Source organism: Meriones unguiculatus, chromosome 7 (genome assembly GCF_030254825.1).
Source record: "Meriones unguiculatus strain TT.TT164.6M chromosome 7, Bangor_MerUng_6.1, whole genome shotgun sequence".
Lineage (NCBI taxonomy): Eukaryota > Metazoa > Chordata > Mammalia > Rodentia > Muridae > Meriones > Meriones unguiculatus.
In genome coordinates this window covers 122543212-122565382 of record NC_083355.1, presented here as the reverse complement: position 1 = coordinate 122565382, position 22171 = coordinate 122543212, and the positions used below count along the sequence as shown (strand labels likewise).

Sequence of the window (22171 nt, the reverse complement as noted above, 5' to 3'; positions counted from 1 at the left end):
GATGTAGAGCCTCTAAGGAGAAAGCATATAACTTGCAGTAGACCCTTGTGTTTTCTATACAGGCACACTCCCTGTCCACTGTTAGCTTCCTGAGTTCAGATGCAGTTTGTCCAGCCAGCATCCTGCCTATATTGCTATGTTTTCCATACCTAAAAGCATGCTTTCCTTGCCATGGTAGAATGAACCCATCAGTGCTTTATCCTATGCCCATTGAAAAGTTGTGGGGTTCTGTTAATTGTTGTGTAATGCAAGAAGAATCTTCTTTTATGAAAGCTGAGAAATTCACAGATATAGGGGTATAGCAAAAACTCACTAGGATTTGTTTTAGTACTACCTTGATTTAGCCTAGACATGGGTTCTTTGCCCACTTTCAGTGTCAGATGGTTCCACCTTGTGGAGAGGACCTTAAATGCAAGCAGAATATTTTCGGTTATTTCCCTAATATTTATGCCACTAGAGCACAAATAGGACAGTCATTATTATAATTTATTATAATTTTTATTATAATAAATTATAATAAAAAACTGAGTAAGGGTGATGATTTCTTTTCTTCTGGTTAATTTTTGTTGACTTGACACAAGCTAGAGTCACCTGGGAAGAGAAAACTTCCACTGAAAAGTTGCTTCTCTCAGATTGGCCTGTGGAGCTGTTGTTGAGGCATTTCCTTGGTTAATGATTGATGAGGGGTAGGGGCAGCCCACTACAGACAGTGCTAGCTCTGGGCTAGTGGTCTCGGGTTGTGTAAGAGAGCAAACTTAGCATGAAAAAATAAGCCAGTAAGCAATGTTCTTCCACGGTCTCTGCTCCAAGTTTCAATCTTGAATTTGTGCCTTGACTTCCCACAGTGATGGACTATGACCTGAAAATTTACTGAAATAAATTTATTTTAATAAATAAATAAATTGAAAATGTATTGAAATTATAAAATGAATAAACCCTTTCCTTTCACGAGTTGTTTTTGGTCAGTAACGTAAATTGGAACTTTGTGTTATTCCTGATTGTGGTGCAAATGCTTCGAATTTTTTTTTCTTTTCTTTGTATAATGTTTACTATAAGTTTGTCATATGAAGCTTTTCTTATTTGAGGCATTTTCCTCCTATCACTAGTTCTTTTTCTGGGATTTTTTGTTTTGTTTTGTTTTGGTTTTTCAAGACAGTGTTTTTCTGTGTAGCTGAGGATGTCCTGCACTTGCTTTGTAGACCAGGCTGGCCTCAAAATCACAGATCTATCTGCCTTTCTCTGCCTCCTGAGTGCTGGGATTACAGGCATGCACCACCTAGCCTGGATCTCTTTTGGGAAGTGATGTTGGATTTTGTAAAGTCTTTTCTGTACCTTTTGAGATGGTCATGTGATTTCTGCCCTTGAGTCCCTTTATGTTATACATTTAATGTACTGACATGCATGTGTTAAAGGATTCCTGAATTTCTGGAATGAAGCCAGCTTGATATTGTTGCACACACAATACCAATGTTGTTGAATTTTGTTTTTAAGTATTTCATCGCAAATTTTATATCTATGTTCTCCAGTAAGAGTGACCTACATCTTGTTTAAGATTGTATCTTTAACTCATTTTATAAAAAAGAGTTTGTAGCATTACTTCCCTTTTTATTTTGTAAAATGCTTTGATAAGCATTGATCCTCTTCTTAAAAGTCTATTAGCTGGGATAGTTACGAGCACTCACATGCTGCTCTTGCAGAGGACTCCAAGTTGTCCACCAAACCCATGTGCTCATAACCACATACAAACAGATAAATATACATACATACAAATAAAAACAATAAGAACTCTTTTCTAGTTCCCACCATTTGCCTGCAAATTTCATGATTTCCTTGTTTTTAATTGCTGAGTAGTATTCCATTGTGTAAATGTACAATTTCTGTATCCATTCCTCTGTTGAGGGACATCTGGGTTGTTTCCAGGTTCTGGCTATTGTGAATAAAGCTGCTACAAACATGGTTGAGCAAATGTCCTTGTATAGTTGATCATATTTTGGATATATGCCTAGGAGTGGTATAGCTGGATCTTGAGGAAGCACTATTTTTAAATGTCTGAAAAGCATCAGATTGATTTCCAAAGTGGTTGTACAAGTTTACATTTCTATCAGCAATGGAGGAGGCTTCACCTGTCTCCACATCCTCTCCAGCATGTATTGTCACTTGAATTTTTTATCTTAGCCATTCTGATGGGTGTAAGGTGAAATCTCAGGGTCATTTTGATTTGCATTTCCCTGATGACTAAGGATGCTGAGCATTTCTTTAAGTGTTTCTCTGCCATTCTATATTCCTCTACAGAGAATTCTCTGTTTAGTTCTATGCCTCATTTTTAAATTGGATTACTTAATTTGTTGCTTTTAACATTCTTGAGTTCTTTATATATTCTAGGTATTAGTCCTCTGTCAGATATAGGGTTGGTGAAGATCCTTTCCCAGTCTGTAGGCTACGTTTTGTTCTGATGACAGAGTCCTTTGTTTTACAGAAGCTTATCAGTTTCATGAGGTCCCATTTATTGATTGTTGATCTTAGAGCCTGAGCTGTTGGTGTTCTGTTCAGGAAGTTGTCTCCTGTGCCAATGAGTTCTAGGGTCTTCCCCACTTTTTCTTCTAACAGATTTAGAGTACCTGGTTTTATGTTGAGATCTTTCATCCACTTGGACTTTAGTTTTATGAAGGGTGATAAATATGGATCTATGTGCATTTTTCTACATGTAGACATCCAGTTAGACCAGCACCATTTGTTGAAGACACTATCTTTTTTTCCATTGTATGGTTTTGGCTTCTTTGTCAAAATCAAGTATCCATAGGTGTGTGGGTTTATTTCTGGGTCTTCTGCTCAATTCTATTGATCCACTATTCTGTTTCTATGCCAATACCATGCAGTTTTATTACTATTGCTCTGTAGAACAGCTTGAGATCAGGGATGGAGATACCTCCAGATGATCTGTTGTTATACAGAGTTGTTTGGGCAATTCTGGGTTTTTTGTTTTTCCATATGAAGTTGAGAATTTTTCTTTCAAGGTCTGTAAATAATTGTGTTGGTATTTTGATGGGAATTGCATTGAATTTGTAGATTGCTTTTGTCAGGATTGCCAGTTTCACTATATTAATCCTACCAATCCATGAGCATGGGAGATCTTTCCATCTTCTGAAATCTTCAATTTCTTTCTTCAGAGATCTGAAGATTTTTTTCAAACAGGTCTTTCACTTGCTTGGTTAGAGTCACACCAAGGTACTTTATGTTATTAGAAGCTATTGTTAAGGGTGTTGTTTCCCTAATTTCTTTCTTGGACATTTTGTCTTTGGTGTATAGGAGGGCTTCTGTGTTTTGTTTATTTGTTTTGCTTTGTTGAGTTAATTTTTTATCCAGCCACTTTGCTGAAGGTGTTTATCAGCTGAAGGAGTACTCTGGTTGAATTTTGGGGGTCGCTCATGTGTATTATCATATCATCTGCAAATAATGATACTTTGACCTCTTACTTTCCAATTTGTATCCCCTTGATCTCCTTTAGTTGTGTTATTGCTCTAGCTAGGACTTAAAGTACTATGTTGAAGAGATATGGAGAGAGTGGGCAGCCTTGCCTTGTCCCTGATTTCAGTGGGATTCATTTAAGTTTCTCTCTGTTTAGTTTGTTGTTGGCTGTAGGCTTGCTATTTATTTTCTTTACAATGTTTAGGTATGTGCCTTGTATCTCCGATCTCTCCAAAACTTTAAACATGAATGGGTGTTGGATTTTGTCAAATGCTCTTTTGGCATTTAAGGAGACAATCATGCAGGTTTTCTCCTTCATTTTGTTTATATGATGGATTACATTTATGGATTTCTGTATATTGAACCACCCCTGCATGACTGGGATGAAGCCTACTTGGTCATGGTGGATGATATTTTTTATGTGTTCTTAGATTCATTTTGCAAGTATTTTATTGAGTATTTTTGCATCAATGTTTATAAGAAAGATAGGTCTGAAGTTCTCTTTTTTCGTTGGGTCTTTGTGTGGTTTAGGTATCAAGGTGACTGTGGCTTCATAGAATGAGTTTGGTAATGTTCCTTCTGTTTCTATTTTGTAGAATAATTTGAAGAGAATTGTAGTTAGCTCTTCTTTAAAGGTCTGTTAGAATTCTGCTCTGAAACTATCTGGCCCTGGGCTGTTTTTGGAAGGGATACTTTTGATGACTGCTTTTATTTCCTTTGGGGATATAGGACTATTCAAATTAAATCTTGATTTAATTTTGGTAAATGGAATCTATCAAGAAAATTGTCCATTTCATTTAGATTTTCAAATTTTGTGGCATAAAGGCTTTTGTAGTAAGACCTAATGATTATTTGGTTTTCCTCAGTGTCTGTTGTTATGTCCTGTGTTTTGTTTCTGATTTTGCTGATTTGGATACTTTCTCTCTGCTTTTTAGTTAGTTTGGCCAAAGGTTTGTCTATCTTGTTGATTTTCTCAAAGAACCAGCTCTTGGTTTCATTGTTTCTAATATTTGTTTCTAATTTATGATTTCAGCCATGAGTTTGATTATTTCTAGCCATCTACTCCTCTTGGGTGTGTCTGCTTCTCTCACCCCCCCCAGGGCTTTCAGTTGCTTGTATGAGAAGTTCCAAATTTCTTCTTGAAGGCACTTAGTGCTATGAATTTTCCTCTTAGCACTGCTTTCATTGTATCCCATAAGTTTGGGTATGTTGTACCTTCATTTTCAACGGATTCTAGGAACTCTTTAATTTCTTTTTCCCTGTCATTGAGTAGCAAGTTGTTCAGTTTCCATGTGTGTGTAGGCTTTATGCTATTTTTGTTGTTGTTGAGGTCCAGCTTTAGTCCATGGTGGTCAGATAGGATATAAGTGATTATTCTGATCTTCTTGTATCTGTTGAGGCTTGCTTTGTGACCAACTATGTGGTCTATTTTGGAGAAGGTTCCATAAGGTGCTGAAAAGATGGTATACTCTTTTGAACTTGGGTAAAAAGTTCTGTAGACATCTATTACAAATATTTGATTTAGGACCCCTCTAAATACCATTATTTCCCTGGTTAGCTTCTGTCTGGATGATCTGTCCCTTGGCGAGAGTGGAATGTTGAAGTCTCCCACTCTTAAGGTGTTGGGATCAATGTGTGATTTAAGCTTTAATAATATTTCATTTACAAATGTAGATGTTCTTGTATTTGGGGCATAGATGTTAAGAATTGTGATGTCTTCCTGGTGGATTTTTTCTTTGATGAGAATGAAATGTCCCTCCTCATCTTTCTTGATTAATTTTGGTTGAAAGTCTATTTTTATTAGATATTAGGATAGCTATCTCAACTTGTTTTCTGGGTCCATTTGCTTGAAAAATAGTTTTCCAGCCCTTTACTCTGAGATAGTGTTTATCTTTGTTGCAGAGGTGTATTTCTTGGAGCAGCAGAATGTTGGATCCTGTTTCTGCAACCATTCTGTTAGTCTGTGCCTTTTAATGGAGAGTTGAGTCTACTGATGCTGATAGATAATAGTTACCAATGAATGTTAGTTTCTTTTATTGTGGAGTTGGTGGTGTTACTGTGTTTCATTGCTTATTTTCTTTTAATTTTTGTTGTGAAGTTATCTGTATCCTATGTTTTCTTGAGTCTAGTTCTTTTTATTGGATTGGAGTTTTTCTTCTAGTATCTTCTGTAGGGCTGGGTTGTATAGATATTGTTCAAGTTTAGTTTTGTCATGGAATATTTTGTTTTCTCTATCTATGTTGATTGAAAGCATTGTTGGGTATAGTAGTCTGGGTTGGCATTTGTGGTCTCTTAAAGTCTGCATGACATCTGCTCAGGCCCTTCTGGCTTTTATAGTTTCTGTTGAGAAGTCTGGTGTAATTCTGATAGGTCTACCTTTATATGTTACTTGGCCTTTTTCCCTTGATGCTTTCAATATTTTTTTTCTTTGTTCTGTAGATTTATTGTTTTGACTATGATGTGATGTGAGGAGTTTCTTTTTTGGTCTAGTCTATTTGGTGGTTTGTAGGCCTCTTGTATGTTTATGGACACCTCTTTCTTTAAGTTGGAAAAAATTTCTTCTACAATTTTCTTGAAAATATTTTCTAGACCTTGGAGCCTGGAATCTTCTTTTTCATCTATTCCTATTATTCTTAGATTTTGTCTTTTCATGGCATCCTTGATTTCTAAGATGTTTCGTGTTTGGAACTTTCCTCACATTGATTGACTCTGTTCTTCTTCTTCTGGAGTTTTTGACCCTTCTAGGTTCCTCTATCCTTCCTCTCACTCTTCCACAAGGCTCTGTATGCTCCACCTAATGCTTGGCTGTGAGTCTCAACATCTGTTTTGATCAGGTGCTGGGTGGAGCCTCTCAGAGAACAGTTATGTTAGGCTCTTCTCTGCAAGCATAGCAGAGTGTCAGTAAAAATGTCAGGGGTTGGCTCTCTCCCATGGGCTGAATCTCAGGTTGGACCAGGCATTGGTTGGGCATTTTCTCAAACTCTGCTCTATCTTTATCCCTGTACATCTTGTAAGCAGGGTCAATTTTTGGTCAAAGTTTTTGAGGGTGGGTTGGTGTTCCTCTCCCTCCACTAGAAGTCCTGTCTAGCTAGAAGGTGGTCCCCTATCCTAAGGGACTTATTCATTTCCTCTTTAAAGGTCTCCATTATCTTTATGAGATTGGATTTAGGGTTATCTTCTTGTGTTTCAGCTGTATTAGGATATCACAGGCTTGTTGTAGTCAGAGAGCTGGACTCTTGTGCTGCCATATTGCCATGGCTCCTGTTGATTGTGTTCTTATGCTGGCCTTTAGTCATCTAATTGTCCCTGGTGTTGGCTGAACATTCCTGATGCTTGTAGGCTTCCTTGAGGAGGAGGGAAAGCTTTGGGACAGACAGTGGAGCTCAGGGAACAGCATGTTGTTCACCTCTGCAGCTGTGCACCAGGTTCGGTCTTTGTTTATTTTCTTCTTCAGGTCTTTTTTTTTTTTTTGAGTTCTTTATATGTTCTAGATATTATTCCTTTGTCAGGTATAGCTGTCAAATACTTCCATTCTGAGAACCTCCTCTTCATTGGATTTATTGTTTCTTTAGCTATGCAGAAGCTTTTTAATTTTATGAAGTCCCACTTATCAATTGTTGGCCTTAATTCTTGGTCAGATGGAGTCCTATTAAGTAACCCCTTTCCTACTCCTATACCACATAAGGTACTGGCTATGTTTTCTTCTAGAAGTTTCAGTTTTCACATTTATGGTCTATTTGGAGTTAGCTTTTGTGCTAACTGAGAGATTTAGGGCTAATTTCATTTGTCTGCATGTAAACGCCTACTTTTTATAGTACCATTTATTAAAGATACTTTCTTTTTTCCAGAGTAGATTTTTGTCATCTTTGTCAAAAATTAAATGGGAGAAGTTATATGTTATCATGCTTATATCTTTGTTCCAATTGTCTGCTTCATGATGTTTTTATTTTATTTAGTTTCAACAATTTTTTTCTATCTTAATTTTTGTTTTCAACCATTTATCATTCAAGAATAAGATGCTTAGTTCTCCTGATTTTGTATATTTAATAGAGTTTTGTTTGCTGTCAGTTTAATTTTATTGAATATGATATGATACATGAAGTTATTATTCTGCTGCTTATAAGAAACATACCTATGACAGTACCATGCAGTTTTTATTACTGTTGTTCTATAGTACAGCTGGAAATCAGGGATGGCAATATCTCCAGAAGATCTTTTATTGTAGAAAATTGTTTTAGTTATTTTTTTCTTTGTTTTTCCATGTGAAGTTAAGAACTTTCTTTTCAAGGTCTGTAAAGAATTGTATACAACCCAGTGAGTCAATAAAATTGAATTGAAGACCAGGAAATAAACCCACACCTCTTCAGACACCTGATTTTTGACAAAGGTGTCAAAACCATACAATGGAAAAAAGATAGTGTTTTCATCAAATGGTGCTGGTCTAACTGGATGACAACATGCAGAAAAATGCAAATAGATCCATATTTATCACCCTGCACAAAATTAAAGTCTAAGTGGATCAAAGACCTCAACATAAAACCAGACACAATAAATCTGTTGGAAGAAAAAGTAAGGAAGAACCTTGAACTCATTGGCACAGGTAACAACTTCCTGAACAGAACACCAACAACACAGGCTCTAAGATCAACAATCAATAAATGGGACCTCATGAAATTGAAAAGCTTCTGTAAAGCAAAGGACACTGTCATCAGAACAAAATGGCAGCCTACAGACTGGGAAAAGGATCTTTACCAACCCTGTATCTGACAGAGGGCTAATATCCAGAATATATGAAGAACTCAAGAAGTTAAAAAGCAACAAATCAAGTAATCCAATTTAAAAATGGGGTACAGAGCTAAACAGAGAATTCTCAATAGAGGAATGGCAGAGAAACACTTAAAGAAATGCTCAATGGCTAAGATAAAAAACTCAGTGACAACACATGCTGGAGAGGATGTGGAGAAAAGGGAACCCTCCTCCACTGCTGATAGGAATGTAAACTTGCACAACCACTTTGGAAATCAATCTGGTGCATTCTCAGAAAATTAGGAATAGTGCTACCTTAAGATTCAGCTATACCACTCCTAGGCATATATCCAAAATATACAACTATACAACAAGTACATTTACTCAAACATGTTCATAACAACTTTGTTTGTAACAGCCAGAATATGGAAACAATCTATATGTCCCTCAGTTGAGGAATGGATACAGAAATTGTGGTACATTTACACAATGGAATACTACTCAGCAATTAAAAACAAGGAAACCATGAAATTTGCAGGCAAATGGTGGGAACTAGAGAAGATTATCCTGAGTGAGTATCCCAGAAGCATAAAGACACATCTTGTATATACTCACTTATAACTGGATATTAGACATATCCACTTATAAGAATATGTTTATAGGATATATATATATATATATATATATATATATATATATATATGTTACAGTATGTTTATAGGATAAACATGCTAAAATCTGTATACCTAAAGAAGTTAAGCAAGAAGGAGAGGATCCTGGGTAACTTGATCAATCTGCATTCAGAAAGGCAAACAGGAGGGACATCGGAAGAGGGATAAAACAGGGAATAGGAGCCTACCACAGAGGGCCTCTGAAAGACTCTACCCAGCAAGGTATCGAAACAGATGCTTAGACTCATAGTTAAACTTCGGCAAGAGTGCAGGGAATCTTATGAAAGACGGGGGATCTAGAAAGACTGGAGGGAACATGGGAGGAGAAGAAGGAGAGTGGGATTGGGAGGGGCCAAGGGAAGGGTCTATAGCTGGGACACAAAGTGAATAAATTGTAATAAATAAAAAATAAATAAATTTAAAATAAAATTAAAAAAAAAACAATTAATAAATGGAAGTTTGTGAAACTGAAAAGCTTCTGAAAAGCAAAGGACACTGTTAATAGAAAAAAATGACAGCCTAGAGACTAGAAAAAGATCATCACCAACTCTACATCTGACGAGGGCTAATATCCAGAATATATGAAGAACTCAAGAAAATAGACACCAACAAACCAAATAATCCAATTAAAAATTGGGTTACATAGCTAAACAGAGGAATATCGAGTGGCAGAGAAACACTTAAGGAAATGCTCAACATCCTTAGTCATCAGGGAAACACAAATCAAAATGACTCTGAGATTATAACAGAGGAACAGTAATAAAATTCACATAGTACTGGCGTAAAAAAAAAGACAAGTCAATCATGAATAGAATTGAAGATGTAGAAATAAAACTAATCACACATACAGACACTTGATATTTGACAAAGAAACCAAAACCATACAATGGAAAAAAAGAAAGCATCTTCTACAAATGGTGCTGGTCTAACTGGATGTCTGCCTGCAGAAGAATGCAAATAGATCCATATTTACCACCCTGTACAAAACTCCAGTCCAACTGGATCAAAGACTTTAACATAAAACCAGATACACTAAATCTAATAGAAGAGAAAGTAGGAAATAGCCTTGTATGCTTTCAGGAGACAACTTCGTGAACAGAACACCAACAGTTCAGGCTCTAATTTCAACAATTAATAAATTGGACCTCATGAAACTGAAAAACTTCTCTAAGGCAAAGGCACTGTCAATAGGACAAAATGGCAGCTTACAGAATGGGAAAAGATCTTCACCAACCCTGACAGGGACCTATCCAAAATATATAAAGAACTCAAGAAGTTAAAAACCAAGAAACCAAATAAGCTGGTTAAAAAAAAAAATAAGGTTCAGAGCTAAACAGAGAATTCTCAACAGAGGGATATCGAATGGCAGAGAAGCACTTAAAGAAATGGTTCCCTGTCCTTAGTCATCAGGGAAATGCAAATCAAAACAACTCTGAAATTCCATCTTATACCCATTAGAATGGCTACTATCAAAAACTCAAGTGACAGCACAAGCTGGCAAGGACGTAGAGCAAGGGGAATGCTTCTCCATTGCTGGTGGGAATGAAAACTTGCACAATCACTTTGGAAATCAATCTGGCTGTTTCTCAGAAAATTGGGATTGGTTCTACAGTTCTACCTCAAGACCCAGCTATACCACTCCTGGGCATACCCAAAAGATGCTCTACCATAAAAAGACATTTGCCAAACTATGTTCATAGCAGCTTTATTCATACTAGCCAAAAACTAGAAACAACCCAGATGTTCCTCAACTGAAAAAGAAGAAAATGTATTACATTTACACAGTGGAACACTCAGCTATTAAAATCAAGGACATCATTTGTAGGACAATGGATGGAACTAGAAAAGATCATCCTGAGTGCGGAACCGAGACCCAGAAAGACACATATGGTATGTATTCACATATCAGTGAAAATAAGCCATATAGTACAGGATAACCATACTACAATCCACAGATCCAAAGAAGCTAAGTAACAAGGAGGGCCCAAGGAAAGATGTTTGAATCTCACTCAGAAGGGGAAATAAAATGGACATTGGAAATGGTTGGATAGAAGGACCTGGTGGGAGAGGATCAGGGGTGTGGATAACAAATGGTGAGAGCAGAGGTGAGGGGGTGGGGAGAGAGAATGGAAATCAGTGGAGGGGCTGAACACAGAGTTCCTGTAGAAGCCAGGAAGGGCCACAGGAGTAGGAAATGCCTTGAGGGAGAGGGAATAGTAGAACATAGGTTATAGGAGGAGAGAAGGGGGAAATTTGGTAATGGCAAGGTATGAGAGAGATGGAGGAGATGACAGGATGGCAAGAGCAGGCTAATAACAATGAAGAATATATGAAAGGCCTAATGTACTGCACTATAAGCCAATTAAGAACTATAACATGAAGATTTTAATTCAAGATTGTATTTAATAAAATAGATTTTTGTCAAAAACCATATTTTTAGTATATTGTATTATATACTATATATAATATATATAAGATCCAAGTATGGATCTTATTTCTTTACATAACACCACTTTATAGAGAATGATTCAGTGCTATTCACAGTGTCTTCATTATTTCAGTTTGTACCACCTTAATATGTTGATAGATCATTTCTATTAATTAGCAGGGATCAACTTGTAAAGCCACTGATATTCTTTTAAATGTATCCAGGTACAAATATATCCACAGTGAGTGACATGTCACACAGTTTTAGTTATAACATTCATATATTGTAACAAACTACCCCCCAAAGCCTCTAAAAACTGATTATATTGGAAGACAGAATGTAAAAATAAATTCTAATTTTTTTCTGTGAACAACTGGTCTTATCTTTGTTTTATTGTTTTTGATCTGATAGTCAGGAGCAACATGTGCCATAGTGAGCAGTGATGTGGACATACAGCGCACGTGTTAAGAGCTTAGGTCCTCAGGGCCGTGCATGGAGATAACCTAGAACCCCGCACAGATGGAGCCCACAGCAGCTCAGTCTCCAAGTGGGAAACAGGTACTTCTCTGACATGAACTCAGTGGCTGGCTCTTTGATCACCTCCCCCTGATGGGGGAGCAGCCTTGCCAGGCCAGAGAGGAAGAGAAAGCAGCCAGTCCTGATGAGACCTGATAGGCTAGGGTCAGATGGAAGGGGAGGAGGACCTCCCCTATCAGTGGACTTGGGGAGGGTCATGGGAGGGGATGAGGGAGGGAGCTACAGCTGGGATACAAAGTGAATAAACTGAAATTAATAAAAAAATTAATAAACTTAAAAAATTAAGGAAAATAAGAGCTCCCATAATTGCCTAATTCAAATCATTTTATCAATTGTGGCTTCTGCTCTCGTTTTTTTAATAGTTAAGACTTTATTTTAATAGCTATAATTACAGTGCTTGTCAAAATGAAAACTAAAAACAAGTATAGAAACATCTGATTACTAATTGTGTATTGAAAGCAGTAAGAAGTTCCATGACACCAAATAAACCAGATTTCCTCAAGAGAAATTTAATAGCTCTAGCTTCAGTGTTTATCAGAATACAAAAGAAAACAGCAGAGGTCGTCCTTCATTGGCAAATTGGACCCTTGCGGGCTGAGGGAGGAAGCTGCTTCACACTTGGAGATGGGGTGCTCCAGGATGTGGGTCTGTAGTGGACGGACCCTCCCAGCTCTCAAGTCCTGCTGTTCAGGCCCAGGCCTCTAGCCAGGGCATCCAAGCGGGCCCAAGAGTAAGCGAAGTATGCGAGCTGGCCGGGCCACACAGCAAGTACAAGCCGGGCCCTGCATCCCACAGTGGGCCCAGCCCGCCCGTAGGTGACCATGTGAGCACAAGCATAAGCACAATGCACTGGAATACAGGTGACCAAAGACCAAGCCACGGGGGCTCGACTGTGACCGTGCAGCGGAGGGTGGTTTGCTCATCACCTTCTCTCCTATTCCCACAGGGAAACAGGTGATCTGATGGACTGCAAAACCTACACTTGGCGTAATCTCCATTCTGTGTTAAGCATTCTTGTCCTGTATTTTAACTATTTTTTAAAAATTCACTGAGTTTGGGTTAAAAATCAGCCATCAAATGGATACCAACACCAGTCTACAGCCCAATGGCTCCCGGAAGCCGGGTGCCTCTACACTCAATCCCTTCTCGGTACTGACAGTGAATTGATTCTCTTTTTACAATAAAAAAGGTAAGTAATATTGCATAGGAGTACCAGAAACTGCCTCAATAGAAACCTGGCTGCAGGCTGGGTCTGCACATGTTCAGCGACACACACTGTGACCAACCCATGAAGCCAGCTTCTGGCACTCAGGACCACAGAGTCGCACGTTTGCCGCATGAGAGGAAAGCAGAGGGCGGAAAAGAGGAAGTGAGGGGGAGGGAGGGGTCTGGCTCACTTCTGGTTCTGGAGCTGATTGGACAGCCAGTCTAGTCCTTCATACAGCCCGTCCCCGCTGGTGGTACAGGTGGCCCGAATGTACCAGTTCCTGTGGCATAGAGTGCAGCCCCACTTGTCTGTGATTTCAGCTGCAGTCATGGCATTGGGGAGCTTCTGCTTGTTGGCAAACACCAAGAGAGCAGCATCCCAGAGCTCATCTTCAGCTAGCATCCTCATTAGCTCTTCACAGGCCCCTTCACACATTGTCATTCCTGTCCACTACGCAGATCAAGCCTTGGGTGTCCTGGAAGTAGTAACGTCACAGTGGCTGGATTTCGTCCTGACCATCCACTTCCCACACGGTGAAGCAGATATTCTTGTATTCAACAGTCTCCGCGTTGAAACCAATGGTGGGAATGGTGGTCACAATTTCGCCCAGCTTCAGTTTGTGTAGAATTGTCTTCCCTGCAGCATCAAGCCCACCATAAGAGTGTGCATTTCTTTTTTTGAAAAAAAAAAAAAAAAAAAAAAAAAGGGCCCTTGAAGAGGTTTGTAAAGATATTCCCCATGCTTGTGGACAGGTGGAAGTAATACTGGCCAGAGACTTCCGCGGTGGATGCTCCCAGCCAGACGTTTGTCTCGCTCCCACCTCTGCTCTTGTTCTTTTGAAGTCACCTGAAGCTTGGCCAGATACCGCACAAAAGCTGCCCTGGACTGCAATGGGGAAGGATGCATGGCTGTGTTTTAGCAAAACACGGATAAAGAAGGCACAGACTAATCGTGGCACAGCAGATATTTGAATGTTTTCATATCAGTGCCCAAACTTTCCACTCTTATAGTATCTTCTTGGTGGCCAATAAATGAATTAAACCCGATGCTTGTACCTAGAGTCAGCATCAGGTGCAGCAGTTTGGGGAGAGTTCATTAGATTCATCCCACTTTACACACTGAGTGTAGATTCTGGGCCTCACATTCATTTGCAATGGGCTATAAATATATCCTAGTTTATAGGGCCTCTACATCACGACAGGAAGTAGACCAAATACATAGTCACTAATATGTCAGACAATAATAAGGCGCTTCTTAGCTAAGCACCCTCAGATCTTTCCTCACTTACTTCTCTTTGTTGGGTTCCTGGCTGTTCTCCCTTTCTTTGTCTTTTTAACGTCATAAAACACAGACTTGGCTTCTCTTTCTAAGATATCCATATCCTGTTGAGTCATTGCTCTGGGTAGACCTATGCTACCTCATGAATACTTTAAGCAGTGTTCTCTGTCTTTCTCTGTGGCCTATACCTTAATACTTAAGTTTGTATGAATTTTGCTTCATTGGCCATCCATCTAAGTCAATCATTACATCAGTCACACATTTATCAATCATGTACCTAATTTTGGCACTCTTTTAGGACCTGTGAAATAGTTTTAGCAAATCAACATTTTTCTACTCTCTTAGGGCTTAGTTATTCATGGATACAAAACTGTCACTATGCTTTCAATAAGCAGGTGCTATATGCTCCACCTCATTGTGATTAGGAAATGAAATCACCATGTCATGAATTGCTTAGGACTATAAAAGTAGAAAAAGAAATCAAATTGAGATAGTATATACTGTTCAACGCTGACAAGCAAATAATGAAGTAGATAAGCAAATATCCAGTAATAATAAGTACTGCCATGAAACCTACTGTGACCTGGGGTGACTTTAGTTTGGAAGCCATTGAAAGTTAATTGGAGAAGTGGCATTCAAGCAGTAATTGAATAGTAACAATGTGTGGCAAAAGTCACCAGTAGCTAACAAATATTAGGTATGTGTTAGGTCTGGGTGTGGTGCTTAGTATCTGCACTCAGATTCTAGCCCTTTGTGTATCCCGGCTCCTTTGACATGAGCTCTTATCTTGGACTAACATTGTATCTTCTTTTTCAGTCTTATCCTCCTATTCTCCTAGGAATCTTCTCATGTTTACTTTTTTAATATTATTAATTCTGTTTCATCTGATGTTGATTCTTGGTATAAGGATCAGATTTTATTCATTTCTTGACCATAAAGAAGATACTATAAAAGTGGAAAATTAGGCCACTGATATGTAAACCCTCAAATATTTGTTGTAGCAGTGTAAGTTGTGAAATCTTCACTTAGTCTCAAGGTCATACAGTCAGCAGAAAGCTGGATATACAAAGTTACTAAAGGGGCGTGTCCTCCCAGGAACATTCAGAAGCTCCACACAGGAACGCACCCATTGCTCAGCTGTCTTAGTAAACTTCAAGGTAGTGTTTGTAGTAAAAATCCAGAATAATTCCTCCCCAAAGCTTCAAGACCTAGTCCATTGTTTGAGGGCTAGGGAAATCCTCTCCTAAACAAAAGCTTGCTCTACAGTGGAATCTTTTGAGTTGAGGAAAATTATTTCTAATCAATCTATTGTCAATCTTTTCTCAGTGCATCATCATCCACCCCTCAGGTTTTGTTTTGTTTTGTTTTTGTATTTATTGTTTTTGTTGAATCTCAGTTACAATAATTTTTGAGATAAGGTAGCTGTCTCATTACTATCCTCCTGTCTCTGCCTCCCAAGTGGTGGGATCATATGCTTTTTTCACCATGGACAGTTTTATGCCCATGAATTTTGAATGGTTATTCCAAACAAACAACAAAATCCTAACCAACAACAAATTGTTGTTGCAGTCAATATTTAAAGGAATAAAATCTCCTTGTGTTACCATACTATGCTTTCCTATCTTCCAAAGAATATTCCATTATTTCTTCTTCCTTGTGCTGGGCTGTGTTCTGTTACTAGAACAAATACCTGAGAAAAATAATGCAACAGACAGATTTATACTGGCTAACAGTTTCAAAGGTTTCAGGCCAAGGGCAGCTAGCTCCAGTGCTGATGTGAGGTGAAGTATCATGTGGGGAGAGCAGGTGGTCTAGGACACATAGGAAAGCAGAAGGAAGGCCCTGGGCATGTGGTAGACCCTTCAAAGATACACACCCAGTGACTACTTTCTCCAACATACCCCAACTAGTAGCTCAGGTAGCTATGAAGTCATCAGTGAATCCATTGACTAAGGTAAAATTCACACAACCCACACACCTCTCAATAGAGGCAACTGTTGTATTCAGTGTATGAACCTTTCTTGGGGACACACAGAGAAAAGCTCCTTCTGAACACAGTGGCAGGCTCCCCTGGAGTGCATAAGGCAACACATTGTTCTTTCTCACATCCTGGTCATTTGCCCTCAGGTGAACCTTCTGGATATCTGTCACCATGTCACAAGAATATCCTTACCGATTCTTTGGGCAAATATTCTGAATTCAATACCAGAATGACCTTAAAATACTTAAGAATTGTGCGTCTTCCTGCTCACCCTCCTGTACCTGCTGCTTTCCATGTCAGTGATTTTTCATCACACTTGCTGATGACTATTTCTGCATTTTGAATTATTTATTCAGTGATCTGCTCCAGATTTAAGGATATCCTGGTAGTTTAAAATTACTGTTGATTCTCAGTGCTCATTTAAAAGTCAAGACTACAGCTCTTAATAAAAATAAAAATAAAACAGGTTCTGTAGTAAAATAATTTTTGCCTAATTTCGAGCCTACCCCCAGGCTCCAAGTACTTCACAGGGGAGAACAAGAGCTTTCACAGCACTGTTTCCCTAAAATCAGATACTAACTTGCCGACTGTTTCAGGCTACACAGTTCAGTTTGAAACACTCAGAGTCCGTGCAGGTGTAAATGTCAAGAACACGTCTCTGTAGGCAGTGGGAAGAATGGACACTCATCTTCTTAGAATAATTAGTTATTTTTAACACATTTGGTCTCATGGGAGCAGAACTTGCTTTCATAAGGAGTCACATGGAAACCATAGAAGCTACACTATTCACAATCAGACAAGGTACTTCTCCAAAAGAGCTGGGTCAGGCAGCCAGAGGCTCTACTTAGCAAGCACGGGTGCAACAACTTTAGAAGATACCTAGAGTACAAACACTGATCAGGGACAGTTTTCAGAAAGTACTTGCAACCCCACAGAAAACACTAAGTTTTCAACTTAGTTTCAACTGTGCACAATTATCCCTGAAATACTTGGGAGCTAAGACTGGGTGGTTCAGTGTGGAGGCCACCACTATTGTCATTATGAAGCATCTGAAAGCACCTCTCCACAAAGGCCATAGATACCCATTTCTCCAGTTTTCTTCCAAAACTCAGGACAAATGGATAAATGGAAAAAAATTATCTCCTATTTTATTTCTTTCCTAAAACATGAAGTGCATATTCTTGGTGTTGCTTCCCTCAGTGCTGGTACCTGGGTAGAACTTCACAAGGTACTGAATAGACTACTTATGTGTCAAGTGTTTATCTACAAATTAATAAATAGAAGGTGTGTAAGAGGGTTTTTCTAAAAAAAATAAATACAAAAAATGAGTGGGTTGAGTGTTTTACTCTAATTGGTTGTGTTTCAGCCTGAGCTAGTCAGTGCTACATCATGTTGCAGTGACCAGCCTGAGCTGGTCTGTGTTCACTTTGCCTAGCAGGAAGTGGGCCTCCTGAATTGTTAGTTACTGATCTGACTAAGGCTCTGCTCTCCCACCTTAGCAAAGGCAGAAAGACTGTAATAATCTTTGCTTCCCTACATTGGAACAATGACATGAGACCAGTAGTTGAGCCAATCTTAGCAGAATGTCTTAGAAATAAATTTCTTTTCATGCAAATAATATCAGAGTTATGCTTCCTGATCTCAGTGCAGAGCCTGCTAAACTGAGTATTTCCTGACTGACAAACTCAATAACTTGAAGACTTCCATATGAACGATGCCAGGGTTCTACTGCCATCTCTTCATTAAGAACGTTCTCAAAACTTGTTGATCTTCATTTCCAAATCCTGTTTCCGTGTTCATTCCAGACATAAAGACTTTGTGTGCCAGCTGGCCCTCATGCACACTGCTGTAAGTCACAAACTCAGCTCTGACCTCCACGCCACAGAGAAAATGTGTTTAGTTGTTTAGTTTGGGGTTTCATACAATAAATTATATTTTTAGTTTTATTTCTAAACTGTTTTAAAAATAAGATAGATTGACTGTAAGACTATTCTATTTAAACCTAATAGTATGTGAAGTAGACATTATCAGTACTGTTTTTTTTTAAATAAAAATAATTTCATTGCTGGAGAGATGATTCAATGGTTAAGATAGTGTACTTTTTCATCCAGAGGAGTGGAGTTCAGATCCAGTACCCAAGTTAGAGGCTCACAGCCACACATAACTCCAGCTCCAAAATCTGACATCCCCTTCTGTCCTATGCACACACATGTGTACAAACACATGATTTAAAAAAAATAAAAATGAAGAGAAGAGGGAGGGAGCATTGGATTGGGAGGAGAGAAGTTACTTTTAAAAAATATTTAAAAAAAATATTTTTAAAAGAGTGTCAACCTGCTAATATATTTATATATTTGTGACTTTGTAATATATGCTAATATAAATGTTATCATCTTGTGAACATTATTCAAAGGTAGATTATAAAAATAATAAAAATATAATTCATATAGAAAATTAAGATTTCACATGTTAATATAATTAACGCTGGTCTACTGAGATGGCTCAGAGGGTAAAAATGCTACAAGAGCCTAACAACTAGAGTTTGATCTTTAAGATCCACATGGTAGAGTTATAGAATAGAATCCTGACTTCTTCAAGTTGCCTTCTGGTAGACACACACACACACACACACACACACACACACACACAGACTAATAAGCAAATAAAATAAATTCTAAAACCATATTTAACTCTAAAGAGTAACTTGTCCTTGTCACATATGTATTTTTTTTTCAGTTTTTAATGTCTCAAAGCCAATAAAATTTCTTTGATGTTTATGAAGGAAATAAACCAAAACCTGGCACTGGCTTTTGGATAAGATTTGGGACAAAAGATGCAAGAAATGTAGTACTGCAATATGTGGCAAGACTGAAATGTAACAGCTAGGAAATATGAAGCTTTTGCCCATCAGAGGGAATCAAGCAGATTAACTTTTCAGAACATGAGAAAATACTTTTAAACCATCTCACAAAAGAGTGTCTCACATAGAGATTATAAAAAGGAATTGGAAAATCAATAACAATAATAATAAAAATAATAATATTGGAGAACAAGACAGGAGTCTAGCATTGCTATCCTCTGAGAGACTCCACCCAGCAGCAGATCAAAACAGGAGCTGAGACTCACAGCCAAAAATTGGGTCAAGCATAGGGAGTCTTGTGGAAAAGTGGGAGGAAGGATAGAAGGACCTGGAGGTGCCAGGAGCTCCACAAGAAGACCAAAAAAGCCAACTAACCTGGGTCCAGAGGGGCTTCTGGAGACTGAAGCACCAACCAAGGACCATGCATAGACTGGACCTAGGCCCCACACAGATGTAGCAGATGGGCAGCTCAGGCTTCATGTTTGATCACCTAATAAGGGGAGTGGGGGCTGTCTCGGACATGGAGTCTGTTGCCTGCTTTCTGATCTCTCCACACTGGCTGCCTCGCCAAGCCACAGGGGGCCCGCTCAGTCCTGATGGGTCTTAGTGAGCTGGGGTGAGTGGGTGGGGTCTCTCCTCATCTGAGAATAGGGAAAAGGGGATGGAAGAAGAGGGAGGGAGCATTGGACTGGGAGGAGAGAAGTTACTTTTAATTAATTAAAATAAAAAAACAAAACACAAAAATTAGTGAATGATCCGAATAGGCATTATTCAAAAGATGATAGACCACAACTATTTAAATGTAACCAATAGCCCAGCTGAAAGAAGCCCAAACCTCAGTGAGGCATAATCCCATCTCAAAATAGTTAATATCAACAGGGAAAATGGCTCAGGGTAACATCCACTCTGAACTCCCCCAGATGTTCCTGCCTCTGCCTATGCTCTTCTCCTCCATAATGAACCTTCTCCTCCATACCTAGGGACACTCATGTTCTTTTCTTTTTATGTTTTTTTTTTTTAAATTCAGAGATAATCAAGCAGTGCTGAAATCAATAAAATAGAAACAAAATTAATACAAGAATCAATGAAATGAACAATTAGATTTTTTAGAAAATAAGATTGATAAACAGCAAAATTAGCTAAAAGAGAAAGAGAAGATCTAAGTTAATAAAATTGGAGAGAGAAAAGAATATACAAAAACAGATAGCAAGTAAATACAGAGAATCATAAAGCATACTTTAAAAATCTCTTCTCCATCAAGTTGGAAATCTAAATGATATGGATATATACCACATACCAAAATTAAATCAAGATCAAATAAGTAGTTTAAATAAACCTGTAACTCCTGAGAAATAGAAGCAGGCATTAAAAGCATCTCTAACTCTTCCTCAAAAAAGCCCAGATACACAAAATTCTACCAAACTTTCCCAAATAGAAAGTAAGAAATATTGCCTAATTCCTTTTACAAGGCCACAGTTACCCTGAAACCAAAACCACATAAGGTGACCCTAAAACAAACAAACAAACAAAATCAGAAAAATATTTTAAATTTATTTATTTTTATTAATTACAGTTTATTCATTTTGTATCCCAGCTGTTGCCCCTTCCCTCATCCCTTTCCAATCTCATGCTCCCTTCCTCATCTCCTCCTATGTCCCTCCCCAAGTCTACTGATAGGGGAGATCTTCCTCCCCTTCTCCATCAGAAAAATCTTACAACTGATAAACACTTTCAGCAAAGTAGCAGGATACAAAATTAACACATAAAAACCAGTAGCCTTCCTCACAAAAATGACAAAACAACTAAGGAAAAAAAAATCTTGGGAAACACTAACCAATCAAGTGAAAGACTATATAACAAAAACTTTAAGAATCTGAAGAAAGAAATTGAAAGAAGCTATCAGAAGATAGAAAGCTCTCCCATACTCACAGATCACTTAAATTAACCTAGTAAAAATGGCCACCCTTCCAGAAACAATCTACAGATTCAATGCAATCTCTATCAAAATTCCAACACAGTTCTTCACAAATCTTGAAAGGACAATTTTAGGCTTTGTAAGGAAACACAAAGAAACCAGGATAATTATCCTGGATAACTATCAGGATAAAATATCCTGAATAATAAAATAACTGCTGTAGGTATCACCATCCCCAATCTCAAACTGTACTACAAAGCTATAATAATAAAAATAAAAACAGTAGGATATTGGTATAAAAACAGACACATTGATCAATTGAATAAAATTGAAGATCCAGACATAAGTGCACATAACTATGGACAACTGACTGTTTTTAAAGAATCCAGAAACACACACTAGAAAAAAAAAAAAAAGACATCTTCAACAGATGGAGGTGGTCAAACTATATGTCTGCAGGTAGAAGAATAAAAACGAATTCATACTTATCACAAACTCAATTCCAAATCTATCAAAGACATCAACATAAAGCCAGATACATTGAACCTGATAGAAGAGAAAGTGTGAGTCTCCAAACAGTCTAGGATTTTACCAAAAAACAATAGGTTGTTCTCCACAAACAGCAAGGCCCTATATCAGAAGACAACACTTACAGGACTCATTGAACATAGAGAAGTTGAGCTGGTGCCTACATAGAATCTTCACCTCTATGTTGTAGCATCTTTGGTACAGAAAAGTACTCTTCAAGTTACTAAAAGAAACATAAACACCAAGCTACCCACAAACACTTTGATCTACAATGGTGTCCTGCTTGCAAAATACGTTAGGGCAAAAATGCTTGTGAGAGTAACTACCCAAATCTGATTTGACTTATGGCCCACTCCATGAGATGGAACCCAAACTTGGCACTGCTTGGCTGACCAAAAACCAGAGACTAAATAGCACAGGAACTTAGGGTAAAACCAAATACTATAACTGTTTTATGTTTTTTGTTTTGTTTGGTTTTGGTTTTTGGTAATGATAAAATTACTCCTAACGAAGTTCTGCTATACTCATAGCTCAGTACCTTGTTCAGCCATCATC

General features: G+C 38.1%; 1 pseudogene; it reads right to left on the bottom strand.

Moving 5' to 3' along the window:
- Positions 1-13187: 13187 nt before the first annotated feature.
- On the bottom strand, positions 13188-13807 carry LOC132655467 (ADP-ribosylation factor 1-like; annotated as a pseudogene).
- Between the last annotated feature and the right edge of the window lie 8364 nt (positions 13808-22171).